General features: G+C 47.1%; 1 protein-coding gene across 5 annotated transcripts in view; it reads right to left on the bottom strand.

Annotated features, from left to right (window-relative positions):
• The window catches only part of Elf2 (E74 like ETS transcription factor 2), an 83866-nt gene extending 69101 nt beyond the window's left edge, over positions 1-14765 (bottom strand). For 4 of the 5 annotated variants that reach the window (XM_029474865.2, XM_029474869.2, XM_021157604.2 and 1 more), the window contains exon 1: positions 14539-14765. The gene's annotated coding sequence lies outside the window, so the exon portion shown is untranslated. Of the gene's footprint in view, positions 1-855; positions 877-14538 lie in introns of those variants that run through there. The other variant, XM_085835904.1, reaches the window with a different exon arrangement.
• Between the last annotated feature and the right edge of the window lie 1112 nt (positions 14766-15877).

Here is a 15877-nt window from a genome sequence, read left to right as displayed (position 1 = left end):
CCTACAAACCAGAAGACGACATGAGATCTCTTTTTTTATAGATGCCTGTGAGCCACCAAGTGGTTGCTGGTAATTGAACTCAAGACCTCTGAAAGAGGAGCCAGGGCTCCTAACCTCTGAGCCATCTCACCAGCCTGTGCTGGCTAGTTTTCTGTCAACTTGACAAAAGCTATAGTCACTGTAGATGAATTGCCTCAATAAGATCTTGGCAGGCTTTTAGGGGATTTTCTTACTTAGTTGATTGACAGGGGAGAGCCCAGCCCCTTGTGGGTGGGACCATCCCTGGGCAGGTGGTGGGGGTTCTATTAGAAAGCAGACTGAGCAAACTATGGGAAGCAAGCCAGTAAGCAGCACTCCTCCAGGCAGCTGCATCAGCTCCTGCCTCCAGCTTCCTGCTCTGTTTGAATTCCTCACTTCCTTCAGGACAAACAGCAATAGGGAAGTGTAAGCCAAATAAACCCATTCCTCCCCAGCTCGATTTTTGGTCATGGTGTTCTATCACAGCTACAGAAACCCTAACTAAGACACTCCCCTTCCGAAGTATAAAGATTGAAAAAATAAAACTAAGGTTGGGTGTGCTGACACACACCTTTAATCTACCAAGAGCCAGAGTCAGTTAGTTTCAGGATCAGCCAGGACTGTGTACCTCAGACCGACAGTCAGTCAGACCGACAGACAGACAGACAGAGGCTAAGGGTGAATATGGTGGCACATGCCTTTAATCCAAGCAGCCAGGAACAGTCTGCTCTACACAGCTCAGACCCTGTCTCAAAAGCAGTAAAAAATAAATAAATAAATAAATAAATAATAAAAAAATTCAGTAAAGTCAATGAGCCCCATGTAAACTGAACTCACGGAGAATCACACAGTAACACACACACTATAGTGGTGATACTTTAAAAAAAACTGCAGGCAGGGCTGGACAGATGGCTTAGCGTTGCTGAGAGCGCTCACTGCTCCTGTTACAGGACCGAGGCTTAGTCTCCGACACCTACATGGCGACTCACAAGCATCTGTCATTACAGTCTCAGGGATCCAACACCATCTTCTGGCCTCATCCGGCATTACACATATACATACTGCTGCATATACGCACAGGCAAACACTGAAGACATCTAAATTTAAAAATAAGAAATCCTTCTTTAAAAGTCAAAGACAAAGAGACCTGGAAGCAAGAGAAAATTGCTTTGTCACATGAGCAAGCCTCAACAGGAAACACGTCATCCGTATTTGGTGGTCAGAAGACTGGCAAATATATTCAAAGAACAAAAAAAACCCAAAAACAAAAAACCGAAACCATCAACAAAGAACCCTATGTTCTGCAGAGCTGGCCTTCAAAAGCAGAGGTAGGAAAACATCCTCAGAAAAGTCTGAAGAGCTCATTACTCGTAAGCAGAGCCAGGCTTCAGGGAATAGTTGGATGAGCCCAACAAGACAGAGAGGGAGGCCGGCCCTGGACGCCAAGCTCTGGGAGGAAACCAAGGGCAGGCAGGATTCAGAGGGCACGCCCAGGCGGCAGGGAAGTGTTGCTGCAAATGGGTTTTGCTCACTTTCCTTTTTCTCTGTGCTTTAAAAAGACTAACAAACTTGCTCAAAACACTTTTTGTCTAAAAGCCAATCTATTAATATAAATTTGGTTTAACTACACATTTTATTTATTTTATCTAATGAGGACATCGTTTTAAAGATTAGTCTATTTGGGCGAACACATGCATGAAGGCGTACGTCTTGTGACATCTGAAAGAGACGGAGGACCATAAAGGAGTTTTTGTTTTTCTGGCCCTGGGGATGAACGCAGGGCTCTGTGCGTGCACGGCAAGTCGCCGAGCTCCATCACCAGTCCAGAGGTAGTTTTACAGGATTAAATTAGTGTTCAAACAGAGTTGTTACTGCAGGTTGGTAAGTGTAATTCCAATACCAAACAAAGAAAATAGCTATAGGATATATAATAGGAAATGAGAAATCTGATTCTACTAAAAAGAAAAAAAAAATTCAATTTCATGCAAGAAGGAAACAATACAAGAAAAATGAAAGCCAAAAATCCTGGTGCTGTATAGGAAATATGTAAGAAAGTTACCAAAGTATCTTTTTCTTGTTCGTCACTACTGTCCTGTTGGTTAAAGACTCAATGAGCACAGAGACAGTGAAGCCTAAGCCGACATGGCTGCCAGCATTTACCAGCAGAACTAAAGATGAACCTGCCACCTGGCGCTCAGCCTCCTAACCTTTCACACGGACTCAGACTCTGGAACGGCAGGCACAGTCAGGAAGTGTACATCGGCAACGCACCAGTTACTGCACTAAAAGTTAAAGCTTTATACATGCTGGCGGTCGATTTTTAGATAAACTTTACGGAAGAAATGTCCAGTAGGAAACTTACTTTTCCATATCGTTTATATGACCAAATATCATTTACATAAAATCCTAAGCACAACATTTATCCAAACTCTTATTTACAAGAACAACACATCCTGGGCTGGCAAGATGGCTCAGTAGTTAAGAGCACTGACTTCTCCGTCCTGAGTTCAAATCCCGGCAACCACATGGTGGCTCACAACCATCCATAGTGAGATCTGATGCCCTCATCTGGTGTGTCTGAAGACAGCTACATTGTACTTACATATAATAATAAATAAATCTAAAAAAAGAAAAAGAAAGCCAGGCGTGGTGGCTCATGCCTTTAATCCCAGCACTCGGGAGGCAGAGGCAGGTGGATTTCTGAGTTCCAGGCCAGCCTGGTCTACAAAGTGAGTTCCAGGACAGCCAGGACTATACAGAGAAACCCTGTCTCGAAAAACCAAAAAAAAAAAAAGAAAGAAAAAAAGAAGAAAAGGAAAAGAGAAAAAGAAAAACAGATCCTGCTGTAAGTTAATTCTCTGTCCAGGAATGAAAGCACTACACTGCCTTTCCTGTGGCTTTCTGCACACCTGGAAAAAAGAAACAGACAGATGTTCCTTCTGGCCAGCTGACCTCTGACCTCTCACTTCTCTCCTACCTGGGCTTGCTGAACACACCAGCACACACGTACTCACACCAGGGACCACACACTGCCTTCACACCACTGCTCCACAGCCTCCAGTCCCCACCGCACGGCCAGCAGGATGGACAGCATCCTTCAGGACACAGTTCCTTCCCCTCCCCCTTCAGCCAGTGCTCCCTGCGCAAAGCACACTTCATCAGTACATGGGCCTCCAAGCCTTCCCTACCTAAAATCTCAGTTTTATTCAGTTGCTGTATTTATCACTCTCTAAAACTACCTTGTTTGGGTTCTTAATGCCTGCCTGTCTCCTCTCCCAAAATATAAGAGCCAGGAGAGCAGTAAAATAACAGCTACCGTGTCTGCTGTGTCTTCCAAAAAACTAAAATACTAATAAAGGATTATTTTATTTTTAATTAATTACTTCGGTGTGCACTTTCTGGGTGGAAGCAAGCATCCGTGAGCAGATAACGGAGGAGGCAAGAAAGGGGGGCTAGACCTCCAGCACCTAACAAGGGCACGGCCGGGAAGACTTCATAATACTTTATGACCATTGCAACTCCTATACTGTCCTGTCAGCTGCCTCAATCTACTGTCCCTCTGGCTTGTTGTTCCTACCTGCGGCACCTAACGCAGCCCCTAACACAGCACCTAACAATGTGAACGAGTGTTTGTGCACTCATGCACGCCGGCCCACAAAGGCGTCAGATCCCTTGAAACCAGAGCTAATGACTGCGAGCCACCATGCGGATGCTGAGAACTAAGCCTAGGTCCACTGCAAGAGCCACAAATGCTCTTAGCAGCGGAGCCTTCCCTCCAGGTCCCTGGCAGATCTTTTACATAGATACTGAGTCCTGGGCGAAGGACATGTCTCATCTGCCATGTCTGACAGCTGGGTCCCACCCCTCGGACCTGCACGCCAGAACAGGAGAAGCGATGCCCACAAGTTGTTCTCTGGTCTCCACACCAGTGCACATGTGTTCAATATAAATAAATGTAACTAAAACTTCAGTTGATATTATATATATATGTATATATATATCCTATCTATCAATAACCATTAGTTAATTAAAGTTGCAAATTCTTTAAATAAAATCTGTTATATAAAATTCAGTGTTCAAAAGTAATATACTACTGTGCATATCTTGAAATACAAGTACTGAGTAGGATCTTAAATAAAATGTTTTGCCATTCAGTAAGTGATTTAGCTATGATATTATATGTAAAGTTTAGAGGCCAGTGAGAAGGCTCGGAGAGTTAAGACTGAGCCTTCAGTTCAATCCTCAGCACCCAAATGGCAAGAGGATTGGCCCATGCCAGGGACGGTAAACTCAGGAGGCAGAGGCAGGCGGGTTGCTGTGAGTTCAAAGCCAGCCTAACCTGGTCACTATAGCAAGTTCCAGGCCAGCCAGGACTACATAGTAAGACCCTGATTCAAAGGAGAAAGGGAAGAAGGAGAGAAAAAGAAAATAAGTAAAATTCAGGTTCGTTTCCAAATTAATAAAACCTATGTTTAAGTAATCAAGACAGAGTAAGGCAGTTATGAATCAAAATTGGACAATCTCAATGAAAGTGTCAAAGTTGCAGAAATGAACGAAATAAAAATTATAATGTTAAAAGCAGTAAAATTAAAAATCTATGCGGGCATGGTAGATGCACGTCTTTAATTTCAGCACTCAGGAAGCAGAAGCAGACAGATCTCTGTGAGTTCGAGGCCAGTCCTGGTCCTGTTAGTTCCAGGACATCCAGGGCTACACAGAGAAGCCCTGTCTCAAAAACAAACAAACAAGCAAACAAAACAAAACAAAACAATGTCATCAGCGAAGGAGCCGGACAGATGTCTCGGGAATTGAGAGCAATCGTTGCTCTTGCAAGGACCCAGGTTAGGTTCCCAGCACCCACATGGTGGCTCACAGCCATCTGATCCAACACCCTCTTCTGACCCCCGCAGGCACTGCCATGTCCGTCACGATGCACATATATGCACAAAGGCAAAAGACACACACATAAAATAAAATAAATTAAAAAAAAAACTCACTAACAAAGCTCAACACATTTGAATGCCACACTTAACAAACTTGAAAATTCATGCCTAGAAATCAGTTATCCTACAGAACAGGTCAGGGAGAGGTAAGATATTTCAAGAAATAATCATGGGGGGGGGGGGGGTGGAGAGATGGCTCAGCAGTTAAGAGCACCTGCTGCTCTTGCAGCAGACCTGGGTTCAGTTCCTGGCACCCACAACTATCCAGTCCCAGGGGATGCAGCACTGTCTTCCGCCTTCTGAGGGCACCAGGCACACAAATAGTACATCTTTCACACAGATATATCAGGCAAAACACTAATACACATAAATTAAATCTAAAACTAATTGGGAAAAAAAATCAAGATTTATGAAGTTGCCGGGCGTGGTGGCGCACGCCTTTAGTCCCAGCACTCGGGAGGCAGAGGCAGGCGGATTTCTGAGTTCGAGGCCAGCCTGGTCTACAAAGTGAGTGCCAGGACAGCCAGGGCTACACAGAGAAACCCTGTCTCGAAAAACCCAAAAAAAAAAAAAAAAAAAAAAGATTTATGAAGTTAGCCAGGGACTGTGTGGTACATTACTGTAATCCCAGCCCTCCAGCTAGATTAAGGTTAGTTAAGGCCTAAGGGTTAAGACACTTGTCGTCGGGCAGTGGTGGTGCACGCCAGGGCTACACAGAGAAACCCTGTCTGGAAAAAAAAAAAAAAAACCCACTTGTTGCCAAGATCTCAGTTCAGTCTCCAAATAGTCCAAGGAGAGAACCACCCCACCAGGTATACTCTTAATTCTAGAATTTAGGAGGTAGGGGCATACAAATCTCTGTGAGTTCGAGGCCAGCCTGATCTTCAGAGTGAATTCCAAGACAGCCAGGGCTATACAGAGAGACCCTGTCTGGAAAAAAAACACACACACACACACAAAAACATACATTCGTGAAATGATGTTAGCCATTGAGAATGCAGGGTGAGTAAAGTGGTTTGGTGTGGCTTGCTGTGAAAGTGTCGTGACCTGGGTTCAGTCCCAGGAACACATGTAAAGATAGAAGGAGAGAACCAGCCCCACAGAGTGGCCTCCGGTCCCCACATGCACACAATAGCATGCTTGCACCCACAACATACACTACAGGGGCTGGAGGGATGGCTCCGTGGCTAAGAGCACGGACTGATCTCCCAGAGGGCTAGGTTCAATCCCCAGCAACTCACAACTGTCTCTAACTCCAGTCTCATGGGATCTGACACCCTCACACAGAAATACATTCAGGCAAAACACCAAGGGACATAAAAATAAGTCTTTTTAAGAAAGAAAGAAAGACAAGACACAATAATAAAAGACTGGGACTGGTATAAATACAGGGCAAAGTTATGGTACACAATAAATATAATTATTATATATAGATACTCTTAAGCATTTTAAAGACTAAATGAATACAATATACAAAAAAGAAAAAGAGATCCATACTAGACACATCATAATAAACCTGTTAAAAGTCAAAAACAACATCTTTCAAAGCAGAAAAGTAACTTATGAGAAACGAGGGGAGACCAGACCGAGGCAGGCGGAATATTAAAGGTCCTGGGAGGAGAGAAACACCTGAGCTCCAGGGGCTCTGGGCCCAGCAAAGCTACTCCTCCAAACTGAAGGAAAACACAAAGATCGCAGAAAACCAAATGCCTAGAGAGCTGCCCTCCAAGCAACCCTCCCGCAGCTCCTTCAGGCTGAACAACTCACACCCTTAAAGAAATGCAGGCAAGGAAACAGATAAACCCACACAAAGAAATAAAAATGTAGCGAGTGTAAAATGCTCTTTTAGAAGACACAAGACTGCAAAAAGAAAACGGAAGTCCCAAAGTGAGCCACAAGAGCCGGGCCGGCAGCACCTGACTGCCTGCTCAGCTGCTTGGGAGGCTGACTTAAGGGTCACATGCAATAGTTCCGGGCTAGCACAGTACGGTCCCATGTCCAGACAACAAAGAGGAAATAAATGCAGAAGACTGAACTGCTGTACCCTGACTGCTACTAACAGGCAGGATGGGAGGCGTGTGGCTGGGCTGAAGCCCAGTTTCTATGTTACAAGGAAGTTGTTCGTGATCTGAAATAGATTTAATAAATTAAAAACGGGATTCTGCTGGGTATGCTGACACATATGTGAAGTCCCAGCATTCAGCACAATGAGGCAGGAGGATTGTGCTGTATTCAAAGCCAGCCTGAGCTACACAGTGAGCAACAGGCCAGGAAGGAGACCCTATCTTTAAAAAAATAAATAAATAAATAAATAACAGGAAAAGAGAGTTCCAATAGCACACTGGGAAGTCTGTTAGGTATAAAAGAGGCAGCAGAGAGTAAGCGAATTATTTTTAATGGAACATAGGAAAAGTAGTAAAACTGCAGGCATAAATCTCTCAGTGACTACGCTAGGAGCACATGAGACCCTGTAATCAAAAGCCAGTTGTGGCATTTTCTTACAGAGAGCATTTAACTAGATGCTGTTTACAAGATGTGCTTCACATCAATACAACAAACAGGCTGAAAGTAAAAGCACACACAAAAAGCTGCTGTTAAAATTGTGACCATGAGGAGAAAGAAAAGGATACTTTTAATGATGAAAAGACTGAGTCAGCAGATAGCTCCCCAGAGCCTGACAACCTGACTTCAACCCAGGACCCGCACGGAGTCAGACCAGCCTGTCCTGGGATCACATGTGCTCTAAAGCATAGGTGTGCACACAGACCTCGTCATTGTAGGAGGGCCTGCCCACCTTGCATGGTCCATTTCTCAGGCAGGTAGTTCTAGACAGGATAAAAAAAAAAAAACTTTCCAGGGGCTAGAGAGAGCTCAGTAGATACAGTAAAAGCTGTTCTTGTTAGGCCACGGGGGGGGGGGGGGGGGGGGCCGCCACACCGCACCATGCCACGCCCCATATCAAGCCTTTAGTCCCAGCACTCCCACTCAGGAAGCAGAGGCAGACAGATCTCTGAGTTTGAGGCCAGCCTGGCCTTCAAAGCTACTTCCAAGACAGCAAAGGCTACAGAGAAAAACCCCGGTAGACAAAGATAGATAAATAATAAACAAACAAATAAATAAATAAGGAGGACCTAAGTTTAGTTCCCAGAACCTATGTCAAGTGACTTCCAACTGCCTACAACACCAACTCCAGGGGACACAGAGGAGGGGGACACGGAGGGGTGGAGGGAGCGGATGGGGAGGGGGAGGGCAGGCAAACTTAAAAGTAAAATCTTAAAAGAAACCAAATCTTAAAAGAAACCAAGCTAAGTAGGAGCCAGCCAAAGGACAAGCTAGTAAGCAGCAGTCCTCCAGGGTTTCTGCTGTAAGCCCCTGCCTTGGCTTCCCTCCTTGATGAATTGGTAGTGAGTAAGACCAAGCCTGAAATTAATTACCAAAGAGAAAATCCAGGCCAGACACTTTCACTGGTAAATTCTATCAAAGGTACTTAAAGAGTCACACCAATCCTTCACGAACCTCACAGAAAACGGGAGGCAAAAACCACTCAACACAGCCGGGTGTGGTGGCGCACGCCTTTAATCCCAGCACTCGGGAGGCAGAGACAGGCGGATTTCTGAGTTCGAGGCCAGCCTGGTCTACAGAGTGAGCTCCAGGACAGCCAGGGCTACACAGAGAAACCTTGTCTCGAAAAACCAAAAAAAAAAAAAAAAAAAAAAAAAAAAAAACCACTCAACACATCCCTCAGAGTTAGTGAGTACCACTTCAGTCCTTAAACACAGGGCGCACCACTTCTTCTTTTGGCTAAGAATAGATTAAATCAAAATACGTATAACAAGAAAAGAAATATAAGCCAATATCCCTTATAAATACAGACATGAAATAAGTCAAATACCACTAAAGCAAAATGAATCAACATATAATTGTTGGCTCTGAGCAAGAAGAGTTTATATCCTGGAAGCCTGCTTCATACCTGAAGTCAAATGACATAACACGGCATATTACTGGAATAACGGACAAACCATATGGCCATCTCATAATGACCGATCATACTGATTTGTGTAGGACTGAAGGACTTCCCAGGATGCAAGACTTTCGATGCTAAACAAGGCAGTCCCAGGTAAAGAGTCACCGCTGGTGATGACAAGAGACATGGAAAGAGCATGTGGAGGTCCAGTACTCACACGGGATTAAAAACAACACAACTGCTAGCCCCATCTGTGAAAACACTGTACCTGATGATAAAAAGGTCAATGGACTCTTTCCTCCTTCCTACCAACCTGGAGGGCAGCAGGCAGCCTCTCGCCCGCTTCTAATCAGCCTTTATTTCCTGGTGGTTCTACTCAAGGAAGGAAAGAAATGTATTCTTATAAAAACAATGCAAAGCCAACTCCCTTACAGGATATATGGTGCTGTGTATAAAAACTACTACAGGATTCACCCAAAATACTGTAAGAATAATTATTTCAGTGAGATAAAAGTATACAATATAAATCTGGAAGAAGAAAAGAATAGAAAGCAGCTTCTATATACCAGCCACAAAGCTGTCACATCTTAAGAAAACCCTATCTATGGACTGTGAGATGGCTCAGGAGTAAGGCACTTCCTGTCAAGCCTGACTCCCTAAGGTCCAGCCCTAGGACCAGAATGGGGAAAAGACAGAACTCACTCCCAAAGGTTGTTCTCTGGCCTTCACACCTACAGAGTACATCACAGCATGTGCACATGCATTAAGAAAATAAACAAATAAAAAGAAAAAAAAACTGAAAATTCCATTCACAGTATCATCATGAAGAATAAAGTACTCACAAAATAAACTATAACTTTGATATACTCATATAAATGAGTTAGTCAATGAGCCTTTAAAAATAAATTCATATGGACATTGGTGGCAGACATTGGTGGCACACCCCTTTAATCCCAGTGCTCAAGAGGCAAAGGCAGGGGGCTGGAGAGATGGCTCAGTGGTTAAGAGCACTGACTGTTCTTCCAAAGGTCTTGAGTTCAATTCCCAGCAACCACATGGTGGCTCATAACCATCTGTAATAGGATCCGATGCCCTCTTCTGGTGTGTCTGGAGACAGCAACAATATACTCACATATATAAAATAAATAAATAAATCTTTTTTAAAAAGCAGAGGCAGGGGCTGGTGAGATGGCTCAGTGGGTAAGAGCACCCGACTGCTCTTCCAAAGGTCAGGAGTTCAAATCCCAGCAACCACATGATGGCTCACAACCATCTGTAACGAGATCTGACTCCCTCTTCTGGAGTGTCTGAGGACAGCTACAGTGTACTTACATATAATAAATAAATAAATAAATCTTAAAAAAAAAAAAAAAAAGCAGAAGCAGGCAGATCTCTGAGTTCAAGTCCAGCCTGCTCTCTACAGAGTAAATTCCAGGACAGCCAGGGCTACACATAAAAACCTTGTCTCAAAAATATAAAGTAAACTAAAGTAAAATTAAGGAAATTCTGCTATTTGCAACATGGATGAACACTGAGAACCTTATGCTACGTGGATAGGGCAGACACAGAAAGCAGGTACACTTAGATGAGTTGCTGGAAAGAGCCAAACCCAGAGATCAGAGAACAGCATCTCCAGGAGCATACAAGAGGCGCAGCTGTCCATCAGCAGACAAAATGTACAATAGATGTACAAACAGAATAAATTCTTAAGATTTGCTATGTCACATTTGACCATAGAAACAATACTATATTATATACCTAAATACAGCTTCTTTTTTAAAGTATAAGGTTTATTCACTGAAGAACTTAAATTTTAAATGAATATTGAAGATCAGTAATTCTCATGTTCAATGTGGTACAATAGGAATTCACCACAAATTAATGTCTTGATTCAAAATAATCTTTACCAAAATTCAAGAGGCCTTTTTTCAGATGCATAGTCTAGCTCTAAAATTATCTGTAAATAATAAAAAAAAGTTGACTAAAAGAGATAAATGAGCCGGGCGTGGTGGCGCACGCCTTTAATCCCAACACTTGGGAGGCAGAGTCAGGCGGATATCTGAGTTTGAGGCCAGCCCGGTCTACAAAGTGAGTTCCAGGTAAACCAGGACTACACAGAGAAACCCTGTCTGGAAAAACCAAAAAAAAAAAAAAGAGAGAGAGAGAGAGAGAGAGAGAGAGAGAGAGAGAGAGAGAAATGAACAGGCTGTGAGTCTAACTCTGTGGTGGAGTTCTTCCTTAGCATGTCTAACTAAGGCCATAAGGAGAGGGCCATTGCAGTTACTGACTATATGAAAAGATAACATGATGAATCATGAGAAACTTCAGTGACCACGCCAGTTCCTATCCACTAACTAACACGACCGCCTCAAGTGAAAATAACAGCCAGAAGTGAGCGTTGACGCGGGCATGAAGAAAACTAGGCTCCTCCAGTACAAGGCTGAGAAGATACAATATGGGATTCCCACATTGAGAAACAGTTTGGAAGTTTCTCTGAAAGTTAAACATATGATACAGTAAATCATATTTCCATGTGCTTACACCCACCAAGAGAAAACCACACATCCACATAAGGACTTGCAATCAAACCTTCAAGGTCTATCATTTTGAACTGTCTGAAACTGGAAACAATTCAAATATCTATCATAGCTGGTCGGCTGGCATAGCCATAAAATACTACTTACCAGAAATAAAGTCCTGATACATGCTACAATGTAGAAAAGAATCTTTAAAGTATGCTAAGTGAAAGATGTCAAACTTTAAAAATATGTGCATTATGATTCCATGATGCACAATAACCAGAGGAAGCAAACACAGGGAAATGAAACAAAATGGCTATTGCCTAGGGCTGGGCCTTCAGGGAGGGACAGTTAATTAGCCACAAACAGGTTACGGCAAATTTTAGGAGTGGATAGAAAAAAAGTATTATAAAGCAAGCCTGGGATAGTCTCAACCCCATCCATTTGTTTATAAATACTGGATTAGAGTCCTGAGAACAAAACCCTAAGTTTCCTAGGTCTTGTAACGCAGCGAGGCTTGTGAATGGGAAGAGTGCCCAGGCACATCCAGGCACATTCTGCTTTAAAAGGTAAACACAGAGGAGATGAAAAAGAAGAAAAAAAAAAAATACTGGATTAGCCAGGCAGTGGTAGTGCAGACTTCAATCCCAGCACTCAGGAGGCAGAGGCAGGCAGATCTCTGTGAGTTCAAGGCCAGCCTGGTCTACAGAGTAAGTTCCAGGACAGCAAGGGCTACACAGAGAAACCCTGTCTCGGGAAAAAAACAAAAAAACAAAAGACTGGATTATATACTCAAAATGGAGGAACTATTTTTAATATCATGCCAAAAGGCTGATTTCTTTAAAAATATCACTCCAAGGAGAAATGAAAGCACATCCACACAAAAACTTGCATACAAATATTACAATAGCCAGGGGTGGAAGCTCAGATCCCTACTAACCGAGGACTGGATAAAAATAAGGAAGCCTATCCATAGAGGAGCATTACTCAGCAAAATAATAACAGCAATGTACTGATACATGCCACAACATGCACAAACTTTAAAAAACATTATGCTATGCAAAAGAGGCAATCACAAAAGCCTCCATACTGTACACTTGTACTTACATGAAATACCCAGAACAGGAAAATCCATAAGGGATACAAAGGTCCAGAAAGATGAGAGACAAGTGAGTAATGGCTAACTGGTATGGGCGCTGGGTGGTTAGTGTCTCCGCTGGCAGTACTGGGAACTGAACTCAGAGCCTCCCTCATGCAAAGCAAGCACTGTGCCACTGGGCTACACTGCAGACCCATATGATCTTTTTTTAGGGGTTAAAAACATGCTTTAAAATTGAGTTCAGTAACTGTGCAGCTCTGTGACTAAGCCTTAAAAATTGAGCTTGTACACTTATAACTGAATGGCATGTGGTTAGTATCTCAATAATGCTGCAACCTCTCCCCATGCAGATCCATTCACCACCACCACCACCACCACCCCGCCCCCAAAAAAGATACACACAACCTGTGAACAGGTTAAAACCATCAACCCTGATTTGGTAAACTCACCATTGAAGAAATTCGGGATTTAAAAAAAAAAAAAATCCCCAAAGTTTTCAACTCTGTCGAAACATTTTGCAACTATTTATGTCTGTGAGAATAATCCAAGTAATCAAGTATAAAGAGGATAACACTGCCAGGGCGATGGTGCCATGCACCTTGAAACCCAGGCACTCCGGGGGCGGGGGCGGGGAGGGGGGAGCTGCAGGCTGATCTCTGAGTTCGAGGCCAGCCTGGTCTACAGTGCAAGTTCCAGAACAACAAAGGCTACACTGAGATTCTACCCTGTCTCGACAAGCAAAAACCAAGCAAACAACCAGCAACAACAAAGGATAACGTTAAATATTGAGATTTTAAATGTTGAAGACACATCAGACTTCAACTTCTTGTATTTACTGGATGTATCAACTACAGCCACATTGAACGAACTCCGTAAACTGCACTGCCTTCTATAAATCGTATTCCTAAATCCCTTTAAACATAATTCAACAGTTCCCAGTCTCATACGAAGTCATTCAACACTCTGAAGAAACTGTAACCCACAAATATACAATCTTATCTCAGTAGGGCCCGGATGGACATTGTCCACTCGAGAAAGTGAGCAGTTTGCCTCTCAACAGAGACTTAGAGAAAAAACAAAAGCAAAAGTCTTGAGCTCAGAGGCGCAGTTTTTATTATACTTTCTCACTGTCGGATTAAAGCATAAACCACAGAGAACACGAGAAAGATGTCCCAGGGTTACAATGACGCGTCCCCCATCTTCTTGATAGTGTACTAAGAACTTAAAGAAAGGGTATACAGTTGAGAACGTGGTTCCCGTAAGGACAGTCCACCAAGTTGGCCCGTGGGTTATTTTTCCGTCCTTTGCTGACAGAGTCAAAATGTCCCACTAGAGTCTTGAGTGGGTCCGGCCGCCGCGCGCAGCGCCGCTGAGGCAGAATCGGTACCGAGGCGCGCGGGGCGCCCACGACACTCTCCGCGAGATGCCCTAAAGGCCAGCACTGCCGGCGGGGGACTCGGGAGGAGACACTGGACCTAGGCGCTTCCAAGAGCCCCAGGGTTTTTTGTTGTTTTGTTGCAAACACAGATTGTGATCGCAGCCTGGCTCCCCGGGGGACCAGGAGAAGGCGGCGACGGAGGGCCGGCGGAGAGTGAGAATAAAAGAACGGCGGAGTACAACCTGTCGTGCCCGCCCGGGCGGCAGGGAGCAGGCCCGACGGCGACGGAAACTGCCGCCCGGGACGCGCTGCCCCGGCAGCCCGGCCGCCGCGCGATGACTGGCGCCGCGAGGTAAACAGCGCGCGCCGCGGTCCCTCGGCGCCACGACCGTTGCCCCGGGCCGCTCCGGTGCGGGCTCCCGCCCTGCCCCCAGCTCCGCCGGTGTCACCGCCCCAGCCTCCGGAAAGCCCCTCCGCCGCCGCCCGAGCAAACAACACAGGCGCGGGGCGGGGGCGCCCGGGAGGAGGCGACACTCGGGACGGCCGGGCTAGCTCGCCGCGCCCTCCCTCTCCCTCTCGCTCGCTCCCGCCGGCCTCCGCCGTCCCCGCGCTCTTACCTGCTCTCCCTCCACGTCGCCGAGTCCCTTGCCCTTCCCCTCAGGGCCGCAGACCGGCCGAGACGCCGCAGCCGCCCGCCGTTGGCCCGGCGTCCTGCGGGAAGCCGAGGGGGCCTCCCCGGGCCACCGCGCGAGCCGCTCCGCACCACAGGACGAGACAAAACCGCGCTGCACCCCCCGCGCGCGCCACCCTACAGATCCCCCCCCAACCGCCGAGGCGACGGCGGCGACACAGCCGGGCGCGGGGAAGCTGCGGCCGGCCCCCGCCCTCCGCACCCGCCTCGGCTCCTCCCCCTCGGCCTCCTGCCGCCGCCACCAGGACACTGGAGTCCGCCTCCCCCACCCGGCCGCTCCGCGCGCTCCTCCCTCCCCGCGCGCCGCCGGGGGAGGCGACACCGCCAGTCACCGCAGCGCCTGTCAAACCGGGCCGGCTATTTATACTCCCCACCGCCCTCGGGCCCCCCGCAGCCCGCCTCCTGCGCTCTCGAATCCCGCCCTCTCCTCCGCGCCCAACTTCGCCCGAACCCGCCTGCTCAGGTGGAGACGCTCGCCACTCGTCCCGCTCCGCGTCCCCGGGGCTTCCCCACTCCCCCACGTCGCGCGCTGCACTGCGCTGCGGACGCGGGACCAGCGCGTGGGGACGGCGGGGCCGCGCGTGCACCTGCAGCCCGGCCGGGACGACACGCGCACCTCTTGGGCCACTCTCAGGTCTTTGCTGTCACCCTTCATCCCCCCCCTTCCAACTCCGGACTCCCCTCCCAAGACCTCCAGGGACCGCTCTGCACTCGTAGACTAAGCATTAGGGAAGTGAGCGATTGCAAAATAAAACTCTTGTCAGCCCGGATGTTCAGAGTCCCCGCGCGTCTCCCGGGCTCCGCGGATGGTGGCGGCGCTGGCGGGCAGGAGCGCGCGGCCCGCCCCACCCGGCCACTGACGCACGTGGCGCCCCGCCCCGCCCGTTTCGCGGCCCGGGGCGCCGCCCGCTCCGCCTCCCAGCTCGTCCACCCTGGACCCCGCCCCGTTCCCAGAAATTACCACCGCCCAACGGCCCGGCTGCGCGGCGGTTGGTGCCCGCGGTGGCCGGCGGGCGGGCGGCCCAGCGCGCAGCTGCGGAGCGCGGCGGGCGGCCCCCGTTCGGGGGGGTCCCGGGGAGCCGCGACCGCCCGCCCCAGTCTTTGTCGCTTCTAGTCCCGTCCGCCTCCGAGAAGTAACTCAAGTCCCGAGATCTTCAGGGCCAGGGTGAAGGAGCGCGTGTGTGTGGAGGAAGAGTATCTTGTTCCAAGTGTCCACGAATTGGGGAAAAAAAGGGGGCGAAGCCAGCGGGAGCTGCAGGCTTCTG

This window comes from Mus caroli, unplaced genomic scaffold (assembly GCF_978045245.1).
Source record: "Mus caroli unplaced genomic scaffold, Mus_caroli_1 scaffold_3, whole genome shotgun sequence".
In the NCBI taxonomy this organism is placed as follows: Eukaryota; Metazoa; Chordata; class Mammalia; order Rodentia; family Muridae; genus Mus; species Mus caroli.
The sequence above is the reverse complement of the archived record's forward strand: the minus strand, read 5'-3'. Positions and strand labels throughout refer to the sequence as shown.